The following is a 16,625-nucleotide window of genomic DNA, read 5'->3' on the forward strand; positions in this document are numbered from 1 at the left end:
ATGGAACTCCTGAAGGATTATGACTTCGAGCTAAACTACCATCCAGGAAAGGCAAATGTAGTGGCAGATGCTTTGAGTAGGAAATCCCTATGTGCTGCTTGGATGATGCTAAGAGAGGAAGAGTTGTTGAGAGCCTTCCAAGGATTGAAACTGGGAATCAGAGAGGAGTTTGGGACTTTATGCCTAAGCCAATTACAGATCTCAAGCGACTTCAAGGCTGAATTGATAAAGGCTCATCAGAATGACCAAGAATTGTATAAGATTTTGCCGGCGATTGAGAAAGGCAAGTGATAAACCACTATTTTATGGTTTATATTGTGTTTAATTGTGTGGTTTTGTCATGATCCTTGCCCACTTATTCATCAATTTAGCATGCATTTAGATTTCCTTCCTAAATTCAGTACATGTTTGAAAATTGCTTCCTAGAGACTTTAATTATTTACTTTTAATTCTCATATCTTAATTCCACTTAGTCAACCTTTACCGGAGCAAAGGAAAGTCAAGAGACTAATTAAATTGACCTTTGAATCCTAATTATTTCCTAAGAAAAGGTTGGGATTAATTAAGTTCAACTCAATTAGCAAGGTAACGATTATCAATTATGTTGAGTTTAATAACTGTTGAGTTACTGAATTCTAAACCAAAACCAAAAGGGGAAAAAGTAAATTGCTGAAATAATAAAAGTGTCCTTAGATGGGAAGCAATGGCAACTTAAATCAAGAGAACAATCATAAACTGAAAATACCTCAAATTATCATTAATTCAATTAGAAATCTGTAACATGGAATAATTCTTAGATCAATTTATAATAATAATCAATTCAAATGTTGGAATAAATAAATAGAAGTAATACTAAAAAACATTAAACCTGGATCCAGAGTTACTCTTAAAACAAGAAGAAATCCTAAATCCTAAAAGAGAGAGAGAGAGAGAAGATCTCCCCCTCAACTAAATCTAAATCATTGAAAGGTGAAAATATGCGAGCTCCCTTTGAATGGAAGCATCCCCACACTTTATAACCTCTGGTCTATGCTATCTGTACTTGGATCTGGGCCAAAAAGGACTTCAGAATTCGCTGGGGGCGCATTCTGTAATTTCTGGTGCGTGGCCTCTATCACGCGTCCGCGTGGGTCACGCGGTCGCGTCATTTGGAGCTTTTCCTTGCCACGCGGTCGCGTCAGTCATGCGACCGCGTCATGTGTATTCTGCTTAAGGCGCGCGGTCGCGTCAGTCATGCGGCCGCGTCGCTGCTGATTCGTGCTTGGCACGCGATCGCGTCATCCATGCGATCGGGTGGATACCAGTTTCTTTAAAGCTCCGTTTTGCTTTCTCCTTCCATTATAGTATGTTTCCTTTTTCATCCTTTAAGTCATTCTGCCTTAGAAAATCTGAAACTACTCAACACACTAATCACGGCATCGAATGGAAATAAAGGTAATTAAAATGATTAATTTTTAAAGCTTAGAAAACATGTTTTTCATTATATGACATAATAAGGAAGGGAAAGTAAGACTATGCAATTAATGTGAATAAGTAGGTGAAGATTTGAATAAATCACTCTAATTAAGCACAAAAGAACTCATTGGTGAAGAGTTGACCTATGTTGCGCTGCTGGCGCGAGTGCAGCCTCGCTCCAGCACAACTCTCTGTTTGATTCATTTTAATTGCCAAAATTGGGTGACGCGATCGCGTGGGTCACGCGATCGCATGAGTGTGTGTTATAAAATGGGGGACGCGGCCGCGTGACAAGGATTGTGCTTCCAGCACCAATCCAGCACCATTCTCGCACAATATAGCACTGTGCACCCCTTTACGTCGAAAATGCAGGGTACGCGGCCGCGTGAGGCACGCGGTCGCGTGGGAGGCCATGATGTCCAAGCGACGCGGTAGCGTGGACGACGCGAACGCATGGAGAGGAAAAAGCGCAAGCGACGCGTCTGCATGGATGACGCGATCGCGTGACATGTGCGATCTGCATAATCTGCAGAATTCGATGGGGGCGATTTTGGACCTTATTTCGGCCCAGTTTTCGGCCCGGAACAGCAGACTAGAGTCAGAGAATATGCAGAAACAACACACACATTCATTCAGTAGTTTTAGATCTAGTTTTTTCACTCTCTTAGGTTTTTTCTCTCTAATTTTTAGGATTTTAATTTTCAATTGATCTTAGCATTGGAACATTGAGAAGAGTTATTTCCTCATCAAGACTTCATCATTCTAGTTTGTTCTCTTAACTTGGTTTTATTCTTCCATGTTCTTTGTTATGTTCAATTTTGTCATTCAGATACGTTTATGATTAATTAATGCAAGGATTATTTCTCTTTAATTCAATTTCAATTCCAATAATCATGTCTTCTTTTAATTCCCTTTTATGTGCCATGGATTCTTTATTTACAATGCGTGATTAGTTTCATTACTTGATAGGGAATTGATTAAAAGGAACTCTTGAGTTGGAAGGATCGAAGGAGAAATTTATAGTTGGGTTAAATGTTGGATTGCTATCCTGTCACCAACGCCAATCCCTTTGAACTAAGTGGGTTGTAACTCGTGAATAGATTTGGCAGTCCAACTTGTTTGACTTTCCCTTACCTAGTAAAGGATAACCAAACAGAGTAACCGTTAATTATAAATCAATCTTAAAAATTACTCCATCAATGATAGAGATTCTAACTGATCAATTCCGAGTCAAGGCTTTTATTTATATTATTTAAAATTCCTCAATTTAAATTCCAATTTACTTAGCTCAACTTCTTGGAACATCTGATTAATAAAACAACACACTTTTCTGCAACTCGTTGGGAGACGACCTGGGACTTAAAACTCCCAGTAATTTTAATTTAAACTCTTTGTGACATATTTCTAAATTGATAGGCAGATTTTCGGTGAGTTAAGAACTATACTCGCAACGTAACCATTTTAGCTAATTTTTAATTCACCAACTTCTGCTTCCCATCAATTTTTGGCGCCGTTGCCGGGGAGTTGCAATAGAGTGCTAATTTTATTAATTAGAATTTATTTATTTGCATTTTATTTAATTTTGCTACTATGAGCTGCATGTTTCTTCCGTCAAATGACACGTTCACTTCCTGATCCACGCTTGCTAATATTCGATCCTGAAATTAAAAAAACAATTTCACGAATAAGGCGAGAACAGCGTAGGTTAGCCCGCTCTGAAGGCGGATCTGAAAGTGAATTTGAGGAAGAAACCAGCCCCCGTTCTACTGATTCGGTTGTTTTACGCGCAGAAAACATGGCAGCTAGAAGAGTTACCATTCAGGAGGAAGGAGCTTTTGATTTTACAATGCAGCCGTTTCAAGCGCATCATCCAGCAGTAGCTACCGATTTTGAAATAAAGACCGCACTGCTGAATTTGATGCCCAAGTTTCATGGCCTACCTGCTCAAGAGCCTATCAAGCACTTGAGAGATTTCCAGGCAGCCTGTTCTACTGTCACAAAATCAACCTTACCGAGCACCTCACCTGAGGCAAAACCAAGGACCACCGAACAATCAGCAGTAAACCTCTCAGTTTACTCATTCTTCTGTATCTTCTAATGAAGATTTATTACAAGCTTTTGAGAAAAGACAACTGGCCATGGAAAATACCAGCGTGAACAATATTAACGCCAGTCTGAATGGTTTCACCTCTACTCTACAAGCTTTATTGACACAACTTGATTCAGCACAAAATTCCAATAACCAACCTTCAAGCACCACTGGAATCCCCTCTCAACCATTACCCAATCTGAAGGGAGGCATTAATGTCATCACCCTGAGGTCCGGAACCACACTGTAGGAGAGGAATCAAGAGGAACCAAGCTCACCAGAATACGCCTCAGCTGAAGAGGTGGTGGAAATTGAAGATGTTGAAGAGGAAGATGATATACAGGACATGGCTGAAGAAGAGATAGCTCAACCACAGGAAGAAGCACCAAAAGGCACAGGCACCACAGAAAACACTACTCCCATTCCATTTCCACAACTTGCAAGGAAGTCCAGGAAGTAGCTGGAACCTGATCCTAAAATGGTAGAAATATTCAAAAAGGTTGAGGTAAATGTTCCCCTTTTTTATGTTATTCAGCAGGTACCTAAATATGCAAAGTTTCTAAAAGACTTATGTATCCATAAAGACAAAATTAATGAATTAGAAACTATTCCTTTAGGTAGTTCTATATCTACTTTAATGGGAGGATTACCTGAAAAATGTAGTGATCCAGGTCCTTGCATAGTTAGTTGTACTATTGGTGGTGTAGTAATTTATGATTGCATGTGTGATTTAGGAGCATGTGTCAGTATAATGCCTTTGTCTATATATGATGTTTTAAGGCTCCCTCCCTTAAAAAGGTCGGCAGCTCGTTTTGTGTTAGCAGATAAAAGCATTATTATAGTGGCTGGAGTTGCTAAGATGTTTTGGTGAACATTAAAGGGCTCACATTTCCCACTGATTTTTATATCTTGAAGATGCCCCATAATGATTCAGATAAGCCATCATCAATCCTACTTGGAAGACCATTCCTGAAGACATCAAAATTCAAATTGGATGCTTTTTCAGGAACATACTCCTTTGAAATAGATGGCCGCATAGTGATCTTCAATTTGAATGGATTCATTGACAACCCCCCAGAAGATCGTTCTATCTTCCAGTGTGATGTCATAGACGAGAGTGTGGCTGAAGTTCAAAAAGAAGAGTTTGAAGAGAAGCACACTGGACAAGATCCAAGTGTGGGGACCCTCTTAACTGACAATGAGGACACTTCACCATTTTCGCAAGCCCCAGATAATCCAGAGCCTACCCATGATCAAAAGTTAGAATTGAAACCTCTCCCTCCACATATCAAATATGCTTACCTTGAGGATGAGCAGAAGCTTCCAGTTATTATTGCAAGAGAACTGACTTCTCAACAAGAAGAGCAGTTACTTGATGTGCTGAGGAAGCATAAGAAAGCAATTGGGTAGAGTTTGGTAGACATAGTGGGAATCGACCCTCAAGTATGCGAGCACATAATATTTTTAGAAGAGGGAGCAAGACCTGTCCGTCAACCCCAGAGAAGATTGAATCCCACCATCTTGGAAGTTGTCAAAAAGGAAGTGACCAGATTATTGGAAGCCGGTATCATATATCCCATTTCAGACAGTGAATGGGTAAGCCCAGTACAAGTGGTGCCCAAGAAGTCCGGAGTCACTACCGTGAAGAATGAGCATGGAGAGCTCATAGCAACTAGAGTTCAGAATGCTTGGAGAGTCTGCATTGATTACAGGCGTCTCAACCAAGCTACCTGTAAGGATCACTACCCACTTCCATTCATTGATGAAATGCTGGATCGCCTGTCAGGTAAATCACATTATTGCTTTCTAGATGGTTACACAGGTTATTTCCAGATTCATATAGCTCCTGAGGATCAGGAAAAGACTGCTTTTACATGTCCTTTTGGGACTTATGCTTATAAGAGAATGCCCTTTGGCTTGTGTAATGCACCAGCTACTTTCCAAAGGTGCATGATGAGCCTTTTCTCTGATCTTATTGAGGACTGTATGGAAGTTTTTATGGACGATTTTAGCGTTTATGGTGATTCTTTTAACCTTTGCTTAGATGGATTATCTAGAGTATTAGATAGATGTGTTGATACAGACCTTGTATTAAATTTCGAAAAATGCCACTTTATGGTAAAGCAAGGGATTGTATTAGGACATGTGGTATCTAATAATGGCATTTCTGTAGACCCAACAAAGGTGAATGTTATTTCTAGTTTACCTTACCCCTCTTTTGTGAGGGAAGTCCGTTCGTTCCTTGGCCATGCAGGTTTCTACAGGAGATTTATTAAGGACTTTAGTAAGGTGGCACTTCCCTTATCCAGATTACTGCAGAAAGACATTGAGTTCGAGTTCAGTGAAGATTGCGAACAAGCATTTGATAAGCTGAAGACTGCTCTATGAGAGGACCCGACTGGAGCCAGCCGTTTGAAATCATGTGCGATGCTTCCAACCATGCAGTAGGAGCAGCGCTGGCTCAGCGTGAAGGTAAGGATCCTTTTGTTATTGCCTATGCGTCTAAGACTTTAGACACTGCCCAGTCCAATTATACTACTACTGAGAAAGAGCTACTTGCTATTGTTTTCGCTCTGGATAAATTCCGAGCTTATTTACTTGGTACGAGAGTAGTAGTGTATTCGGACCATGCAGCTCTAAAGTATTTATTAGCTAAAAAGGAATCCAAACCAAGACTTATACGTTGGATACTGCTGTTACAAGAATTTGATTTAGAAATAAAGGATATGAGTGGTAATCAAAATTTAGTAGCGGACCACTTGAGTCGCCTTGAACATATTAAGGATAATTCTACTCATATAGATGATAATTTTCCTTTTGACAACCTGCAAGCAGTATCTGAGGTAGTCCCTTGGTATGCACCTGTTGCTAATTATTTAGTTAGCCGCACATTTCCTCCACATTTTTCTAAACATCAAAGAGACAAGCTGAAAAGCGAGTCTAAATATTATATATGGGATGACCCATATTTATGGAGATGTGGCGCTGACCAGATAATTAGACGTTGTGTACCTCAATCAGAATTCCAGTCCATTTTAAAGGCCTGTCACTCATCTGAGAGTGGAGGACACTTTGGCCCTCAAAGAACAGCTAGAAAGATCTTGGACTGCGGATTCTGGTGGCCTACTCTTTTTAGAGATGCTGCTGAGTTTTGTAATCTTGTCACCCATGCCAGAAATTTGGTAACATATCCAAGAGGGATGAGATGCCTCAACAATATATGCTTTTCTGTGAAATTTTTGATGTCTGGGGCATTGACTTCATGGGTCCATTTCCAAATTCTAGTGGATATTTTTATATATTGTTAGTTGTGGATTATGTTTCCAAATGGGTGGAAGCAATTCCTACCCGCACTGATAATACTAACACTGTTGTTTCCTTTGTGAGAAACCATATTATATGCCGCTTTGGATCACCACGAGCGATCGTGAGCGATCAAGGCACCCATTTTTGTAACATGAGACTAACAGGATTGATGAAGAAGCATGGGATAATCCATAAAGTTGCAACAGCTTACCACCCCCAAACTAATGGGCAAGCCGAGGTGTCAAACAGAGAAATTAAGCGTATCTTGCAGAAGATAGTGAAGCCTCATAGAAAAGACTGGAGCACCAGACTACAAGATGCACTGTGGGCATACAGAACAGCATACAAGACACCCATTGGGATGAGTCCCTTTCGCCTAGTTTATGGAAAAGCTTGCCATCTTCCAGTTGAAATCGAACACAGAGCCTTCTGAGCAGTTAAGGAGTGCAACATGGAAATTGAGAAAGCCGGAACTGAAAGAAAGTTGCAACTACAGGAACTGGAGAACCTTCGCCTAGAAGCTTATGAGAACTCCAGAATATACAAGGAAAAGATGAAAGATGTGCATGATCAAAACATCAAGAAGAGAGAGTTCCAACCTGGAGATTTTGTTCTCCTTTACAAATCTCGACTGAGGCTCATGCCCAGTAAGTTGAGATCAAAATGGGAAGGTCCATACAGAATAGAGAAGGCTGAACCGTACGGAGTTTATCACCTAAGCCATCCTTCAAGTTCTAAACTTATTAAGGTTAATGGACACCGCCTAAAGCTGTACCATGGTGAGAAGGTGCAGAAAAATAAGAAACTTGAGATCTTCCACTTGGAAGATCCCCACATAACAGCAGATTGAGCTAGTAGAGCGTCCAACTTACGGACGTAAAAGCAAAGTGCTTGGTGGGAAACAACCCACCACGGTATGATCGTTCCTTTCTTCACTTTTAGTTTTTCTTCTTTAATAACTCTTCTCTTTATTAGTGCTTCCGTGCTCTTTCAATTACATGTCTTTATATTTCTCTAAAAAAAATTAATTAATTAAAATTTTGCCACGCGACACGATCGCACCAGCGACGCGTCCGCGTGGCAGGAGGAGTAAAGAAAAATAAAAATGACAGGAAAGTTACGCAGGAGGAGCGCTGGAGTCGTGCCAATGGCACAAATTACTCCACGCGACCACGTCGCTTGGACATCATGGCCTCCCACGCGACCGCATGCCTCACGCGGCCGCGTACCCTGCATTTTCGACGTAAAGGGGTGCACAGTGCTATATTGTGCGAGAATGGTGCTGGATTGGTGCTGGAAGCACAATCCTTGTCACGCGACCGCGTCGCTGACGCGGCCTCGTCCCCCATTTTATAACGCACACTCATGCGATCGCGTAACCCACGCGATCACGTCACCCGATTTTGGCAATTAAAATGAATCAAACAGAGAGTTGTGCTGGAGCGAGGCTGCACTCGCGCCAGCAGCGCAACATAGGTCACGCGATCGCGGGACAGACACGATCGCGTCCCCTTCCCTAATGCGTCCCCACGCGAACGCGTGCCCCAGGCGGCCGCGTCGCATGCGCCGCACAGCTAAACCCCAATTGCCAAATTATCTTATCTTTCTTTCCTCCAAATCCTAATTTTTCTTTTCCCTCCTTCTTTCTTTTTTCCCTCCTTCTTTCTTCTTTCCCCCTTCTCCTTTCTATCTCACTATCTCTCTCTCTCCTCCATTAACAAGGTTTTACCTTCTTCTTCCTTCTTCTCTTTTCTATCATTCTTATTATATTATGTATATATTATTATTTTCTTTTTCTTTTCTTTTTCTTTTCAAACTTTTATTTTCTTTATTCTTATTTTCCCTTTTTACATGGTGTTAGAAATTTTTTGAGTCATTATCCCTCACCATATGCTTGTGACTTGTTACAATTTATTTGACAATTATTATTATTATTATTTTAGGGGATTGCTTGCACGTTCAATTTCATACTTTTTACATCTTGTTTAACATGCATGCTATGTGTTTGTGAAAAAGCCCATGTGGCATCATGCACTTCTCTATGTTCCTATACTATTCAATGCTTGCTTTTCACAACTTTCCCCTATTATTTTATTAATTGAATTCAATTGTCAATACAAACGTGATGGTTTGTTACAAAGTAATGCTTGGCCTATGCTACTCATGCCCTTTGCCAGCATGCCAATAAACACCTTGCATTCACTTGTCTTTTTATGCACTAGCTATTTCCCATTGATGGCTTTTCATATGTACTCGAGAGCATGTGTTAATGTCATCTACATTTTACTGTGCATCATTCACCCTCTTTTCCGTTTCCTTCCTTGCTGTATCTCTCTTTGCATTTAATTTTCTTTCTCTTCCCTTCTTTCAGGATGGCCACCAAGAAAGGAATGGAGAAAGCAACTTCCAGATCACCAGCAAGAAGGGGAACTAAAAGAGCATTAGTGGCAGAACCTTCTTCAACCGCAGTCAAGCCCTCAACAAAAAGAGTTAAGAGGATAATAAAGGTTGACGAAAAGGAGAAAGCCTTTCCAGCAAAGGACGCTGCGCGATTTTCCAATCGCTACTGTGAGCAGATGTTCCCCATCCTGGCAGAAAGGAACTATAACAATGAATACCTTCTTATCCTCCCGTCCAATATTGCCACCTTTGTTGAGCCGTAAATTGAGCGAAGACAATGGGGACAGGTCAATCTTTCTTGGGTAGTTGAGTTCTACTCCAACTTCTACATGCTGACCCTGCAGTCTGTTTATGTCCGGCAGAAGCAAGTCCCCATCACAGAAGAAGTCATTCAGTAAGTTCTGAGTCTTCCCCCTATTCCTGCAGGAATGGACGCTTTTCAAGAAGCCACCCTTCAGCGCCAGAGATACCAATTTGACTGGGACTCCGTTCTCGGAGTTATCGCTTTACCTGGCAGCCGTTGGATCTACGGATACCACCGTTCCCACCCTAAGGGAATCTTGGCTTCCGCACTTACCTTGGAGGCTCGCGTATGGGCACAAATCATGTCCCATTACGTCTTTCCGAGCACTCATGAGTCCTCCTTCACTGCAGACATGGCTGTTCTACTATGGTTCATCCTTACAGACCAACCTCTGAATCTTTCAAGACACATCCAGAATGCTATGGAGCATGTACAAATCGCGGGCAACCTACCTTTTCCCGCCTTGGTCTCAGATCTTGTCTCAGCAGCCGGAGTCTCCTACAGAGTTGGGGACACCAAAGCCATGCTTCCACGGGATGATCAATATATCCCTCACGGGAAATACCTCAGACTTTCAGCAGCCACTACAAGCCAGCCTACTGAGCCAGTTGAAGATATTCCTTCTTCAACACTACAAGCATCTACAACCGAGAAATTGCTCCAGCAGATACTTGAAAAATTGGATCGGCATGAACTGAAAGCTAAGATGAGAGAGCGCCGTAACGAGCGCCGATTCAAACACCTCAAGGAGCTACTCAAGGGACGCTTCAGAGACTCAGACACCCCGGACTCCACTTCTTTTACCAGCACCGGGAGCCATAATGATCCCGACTGTGGAGATACTGCCACCAGCCCACCCCTGTTCCTGACAGATGGCACCGAGGACGGTGCAAAGCCTTAAGTGTGGGGAGGTCGGTCAGTACCTGACTTTCGGAGGTAAATTCTCTTCTCTGGCACCAATAATTAGGATATTTTAGTTAAATTTTCTTTCTTTTATAGAATAGAATAAACTGCATAGGTTAGAATAGTTGCATGCATGTTCTACTTGATTGAAAAGACAATAAGTTTCTTTTAAAAATCTATCTTTGGAACAAAATTTCACTAATTTTTCAAAATTTTTATGATAAATCTGCTTGAGTTGTATTTGGAACATGATGTTTGAGCTAAAGAACACACAACCTGTGAAAGATTTGAGCCTTTATGTATGGTTACATTATTTAACCATAATCATTTTATTCTTGTGTGTTTACTTCTCTATGATTGTAATCTATATTTTGTTTTATCTTATATGTCCAATATTTATTATATTTACATGCTTGCAACATCCGCATGGATGACGCGATCGCGTGACATGTGCGATCTGCATAATCTGCAGAATTCGATGGGGGTGATTTTGGACCTTATTTCGGCCCAGTTTTCGGCCCGGAACAGCAGACTAGAGTCAGAGAATATGCAGAAACAACACACACATTCATTCAGTAGTTTTAGATCTAGTTTTTTCACTCTCTTAGATTTTTTCTCTCTAGTTTTTAGGATTTTAATTTTCAATTGATCTTAGCATTGGAACATTGAGAAGAGTTATTTCTTCATCAAGACTTCATCATTCTAGTTTGTTCTCTTAACTTGGTTTTATTCTTCCATGTTCTTTGTTATGTTCAATTTTGTCATTCAGATACTTTTATGATTAATTAATGCAATGATTATTTCTCTTTAATTCAATTTCAATTCCAATAATCATGTCTTCTTTTAATTCCCTTTTATGTGCCATGGATTCTTTATTTACAATGCGTGAGTAGTTTCATTACTTGATAGGGAATTGATTAAAAGGAACTCTTGAGTTGGAAGGATCGAAGGAGAAATTTATAGTTGGGTTAAATGTTGGATTGCTATCCTGTCACCAACGCCAATCCCTTTGAACTAAGTGGGTTGTAACTCGTGAATAAATTTGGCAGTCCAACTTGTTTGACTTTTCCTTACCTAGTAAAGGATAACCAAACAGAGTAACCGTTAATTATAAATCAATCTTAAAAATCACTCCATCAATGATAGAGATTCTAACTGATCAATTCCCAGTCAAGGCTTTTATTTATATTATTTAAAATTCCTCAATTTAAATTCCAATTTACTTAGCTCAACTTCTTGGAACATCTGATTAATAAAATAGCACACTTTTCTGCAACTCGTTGGGAGACGACCTGGGACTTAAAACTCCCAGTAATTTTAATTTAAACTCTCTGTGACATATTTCTAAATCGATAGGCAGATTTTCGGTGAGTTAAGAACTATACTCGCAACGTAACCATTTTAGCTAATTTTTAATTCACCAGCTTCTGCTTCCCATCAGCAAGCAATGGAGAGTGTCAGAAGATAAAGATGGGTTGTGGAGGTTCAAGGGCTGGATAATTATGCCAGATGTCAGGGACTTGCGACAGAGCATTTTGGAGGAAGCTCACAAGAGCGGGTTCTCCATTCATCCTGGAAGCACCAAGATGTACCAAGACTTAATGACGATGTTGTGGTGGCCAGGAATGAAAAATGATGTGGCGTTGCATGTTTTTAAATGTCTAATTTGTCAGAAAGTCAAGATTGAACACCAAAAGCCAGCAGGAACCCTCCAACCTTTGGAAATTCCACAGTGGAAATGGGAGAGCATTGCTATGGACTTTGTATTGAGCTTACCAAGGACTCGGACAGGTTGTGATGCCATTTAGGTGGTTATAGACCGACTGACCAAGTCAACTTATTTTCTGCCTATTCGGATAAGTTGTACTTTGGAGGAGTTGGCGCGCTTATATATAAAGGAGATTGTGAGGTTACATGGCGTACCTTCCACCATTGTATCGGATAGAGATCCTCGCTTTACATCACGGTTCTGGGGTACTTTTCAGCGAGCTTTTGGCACTCAATTAAGTCTAAGCACTGTCTATCATCCTCAGACGGATGGTCAATCAGAAAGAACAATCCAAACCTTGGAAGACATGTTAAGAGCTTGTGTTTTGGATCAACCGGTGAGCTCGGATCGATATATGCCTCTGGTAGAATTTGCTTATAACAATAGCTATCATGCAAGTATTGGAATGGCTCTACATGAGGCTTTATTTGGAAGAAAATGCCAGTTTCCATTATGTTGGTATGAGGCAGGAGAAAGGAGTTTGATAGGACTTGAAATGGTAAGTGAAACCACTGAGCAAATAAAGAGAATCCGGAGTCGAATGCTTGAAGCTCAAAGCTGTCAAAAGAGCTATGATGACTAAAGACGGAAGCCTTTAGAATTTGAGGAAGGAGAACACGTCTTCTTGAAGGTTACTCCGACCATTGGAATAGGGAGGTCCATCAAAACCAAGAAGTTAAATCCCCGTTACATTGGGCCATTTGAAATCCTGAAGAGAATTGGACCAGTGGCATATAGGATCACGTTACCACCACATCTTTCGAAATTGCATGACGTGTTCCACGTATCGAAGCTTTGTAAATACACTTTTGATCCTAGTCATGTCCTAGAGCCGGAATCAGTCCAAGTGAGAGAAGATCTGACGCTCCCAGTAATTCCGGTTAGGATTGATGATACCAGCATCAAGTGCCTACGCGGAAAGGAGGTTTCCTTGGTGAAAGTAGCTTGGAGTTAGGCTGGTATTGAAGAACATACCTGGGATCTTGAATCAGAGATGCAGAAGGACTACCCACACCTTTTTTCAGGTAATTCACTCTGAATTTTGAGGACAAAATTCCTAATTAGGTGGGTAGGATGTAAACCCCGCTAAAATCGGTAAATAATTAGTTAATAAATTGAATTTTTATTAGGAAATCTAAATATGCAAAACTAATATCAAAATGGGATAGAGCTCGTCAAAACGAGAATTTTGATACCAATTTCGAAAATTTGGCCCAAAATCGTACCGGAAGGGCCGAACCGGGGCCCAAACCAGGCCCGTGGGTCCAACTTGACCCATAATTTAAAAGAAGCATCAGCTTCTTCTTCCTCACTTCATTCACCACGCAGCAACACAGCAAGGGGGGAGAGGAGACTCCCAAACCCTCACCATTCCTTCCAACTACCATAACTTCCTCATTTGAGCTCCGATCGTCACACCGTTTGCGGCCACGTGTCCAGCGCGTCGAGCTCTACCTTTCTATCCGAACAATTTCACTGGTAAGCCTCCTATTAGGTTCATAATTCTTATTCCTCTTTCTTTGGTAAACTTGAAAACCTATGGTGAATCTTGTCCAATTTTGTGTTCTAGGTTCAAGTTAGCTTCCGGAACTTGTGGGCTCAAGCTATTGAGCATATGGGTATGGTAAGAACACCCTAACCCTAGCTCCATTTTGTATTTCGAATGGAAAATTGAATTGGAACATATATATATATGTATTAAGTGTAGGTTAAGTGGGTGTTTATGCATTGGAATTGAATTGGAATTACTTGGAGGTTTGTTGGTGACCAAGGCTTATTTTTGGGCTATTTGATTCATCTTGGAGGGGCTGTAATTTTGTGTTGTGAGGCTTCCTTGGATGAACTAAGTGATCATCCAAGGTATGGTTTAAGTTTCGCACTGTAATATTTACGGTGTTGTGAAAATTTAGGTTAGAAGAACCATAGGATAAGCTGAATTTGTTAATGGCATTAAATGAGTAGTTTTGTATTGTTGTTAGTATATTTGTTGATGAACACATATTGGAATTATGAGACATTGAGGGCATTAATTTTATGCTTTTGGACTTGCTTATAAGGGGTTGTGTTGATGTTGATGTATTGATGGATTGTGGTTGGTGTTTGTTACTAAAATATGTTATGTGAAGTTGATGGATTAATGTGTATGAAGAGTTGGTTTATGTTAATGGCATTTAATTGGTGTATGTTGATGGAAGGTTGACAAATGTATGATGAAAGTTGGCATAGGTGAAGAATTGATATGAATAAATGAAGGGTTAATAATGTATGAGGTAAATGCGGATAATTGTTGATGATCAAGGTTGGTTAAGTTGATTATAGGTTATATTGGTAATGGTTGTTGGTGAATTGGGTTGATATGACATTGTAAGGTATGTTTTAATGGTAAGAAACTTAAATTGATGAAAGTGAGGTTTTGTTGGAAATTGGTTAAAACCAAATTTTGATGAACTTTGGACATCTATAATATTCTCCTCAAATTTTGGATTGAATTGTGGTTTATTGCAAATAAAAGATGGTTTTAAGAGCTTTTGATTGATATCAACTTTGTGAAAAATAAAATTTTGTGAAGAAAGTTATAGATGTTGCAAGTTTAGTGTTTAAATATGAGTTCAGGATGACCAAACAGGTTGCTGCAAGCTTTCTGGGCATTCTGCCCATTTTTTTTTGAAAAATGCCCACCCACGCGTACGCGTGGCGTGGAATTTTGGTGGCGCATGTGCGAGAAGCATGCGTACTGATGCCAGGGCATCTTGGCTAGTTTCACTGACCTTTTCTTTACTGTTTTTAGGGTAGTTTCATGCATTTCTTTAGGAAATAAGCTAGTTTTGGGTAGATATTCACCTCCACCTTGATTCAAGCATACATTGTGCATTTTACATTATTTCATGAGGATTTTGCATGAATTTAGTGACAAATTGTATGCTGCATTACCCATGACTTGGACTAGAACTTTGATGCACTCTATTGCTTGATTTCAGGACCAAAGGAAGCAAGGAAAGGGAGGCAACTTGCAAAGTTAATGAGAAAAGTGATTGCCAATAACACTCTCAAAGCCATCATTGCCCACGTTAAGAGTCACATTAACTAAGTTAACGTTAACTCTAACGTGGAGAAGGGAAGTTGAGCCAACGTTAGTGACACTTAACATTGTCACTAACGTTGGCAAACACTCATGACTGGCCACGGTAGAGTCCACGTTAACCTAGTTAACGTGGGCTTTAACGTGAAGCAAAAAGGGGCACACTGGAACGTTAGTGACAATGTTGAGTGTCACTAACGTTCTCAAAGTTTGGCAAGGCCACGTTAGAAGCCACGTTAACCTAGTTAACGTGGACTCTAACGTGAGGTCTAGGGGCGCATTGGAATGTTAGTGACAATGTTGAGTGGCACTAACGTTCTCGAAGTTTGGCAAGGCCACGTTAGAAGCCACGTTAACCTAGTTAACGTGGGCTTTAACGTGAAGCAAAAAGGGGCACACTGGAACGTTAGTGACAATGTTGAGTGTCACTAACGTTCTCAAAGTTTGGCAAGGCCACGTTAGAAGCCACGTTAACCTAGTTAACGTGGGCTCTAACGTGAGGCAAAGGGGTACATTGGAACGTTAGTAAAAATGTTAAGTGTCACTAACGTTCTCGAACTTATACTTTCACTAAATGTTAACACCCCTAACGCCCTGAGCTAAAGTCTCTGCCCACTTAGCACTTTCTCTCTGCAAGTAAAGCCAAGCTCGAATGAAGAAAAGAACTGCTTCAAACTCAAGATCCAAAGGCCCAAGACTTGAAGAGCCAACTAGAAGCTGAGAGAAATAGTATATATAGGAGTAGCTTTGAATTGTTAAGGAGTTCCTTCTAATTAAAGTTGCTTGATCAATCAATCCCTGTGGGATTCGACCTCACTCTATTGTGAGTTTTTACTTGACGACAAATTCGGTACGTTTGCCGAAGGGAGATTTGTTGAGAAACAAGTTTTCCGTGCATCAAGTTTATGGCGCCGTTGCCAGGGATTGATTGTGCATGAACAATGATTAAATTGGAAGATCACTAGATTGAGCATTTTTATTTTGTGAATTTCATTTTCTGTTTGAGTAATTTACTTTTTGTTTTAGTTAAACTTCTTCCCTTCCCCCTCTACTCTTTTGTTTTTCTTTGTTATTTTCAATTCTGTTTGCTAACCCACTAACTGTTTGATATATTGCATCACCCACAATTAACAGAAATTCTGACACAAATACTTTCTGCACCTAGCTTTTCTTGCTTGCACTTGATGGTTGTATGACAGGGAGAAGAAGCGGGGCTTCAACTTCCTTCGATTCTGAACCTGAGAGGACCTTCCTTAGATTAAGGAGGGAGGCAAGAGGAAAGAAAGTGGTTGGTGCTGAGGAAGAAGAGGAATTCTTTGAA

The 16,625-nt window shown here is 40.5% G+C and overlaps 1 long non-coding RNA gene across 1 annotated transcript in view; it reads left to right on the forward strand.

Moving 5' to 3' along the window:
* LOC107638005 overlaps nt 13,662-16,625 on the forward strand; it is a 9,007-nt gene continuing 6,043 nt past the window's right edge. The window contains exons 1-2 of the long non-coding RNA XR_001619680.2: nt 13,662-13,704; nt 13,796-13,849. This is a non-coding gene — a long non-coding RNA (uncharacterized LOC107638005). The remainder of the gene's footprint in view (nt 13,705-13,795; nt 13,850-16,625) is intronic.

The sequence above is a fragment of the Arachis ipaensis genome, chromosome B04 (genome assembly GCF_000816755.2).
Source record: "Arachis ipaensis cultivar K30076 chromosome B04, Araip1.1, whole genome shotgun sequence".
In the NCBI taxonomy this organism is placed as follows: domain Eukaryota; kingdom Viridiplantae; phylum Streptophyta; class Magnoliopsida; order Fabales; family Fabaceae; genus Arachis; species Arachis ipaensis.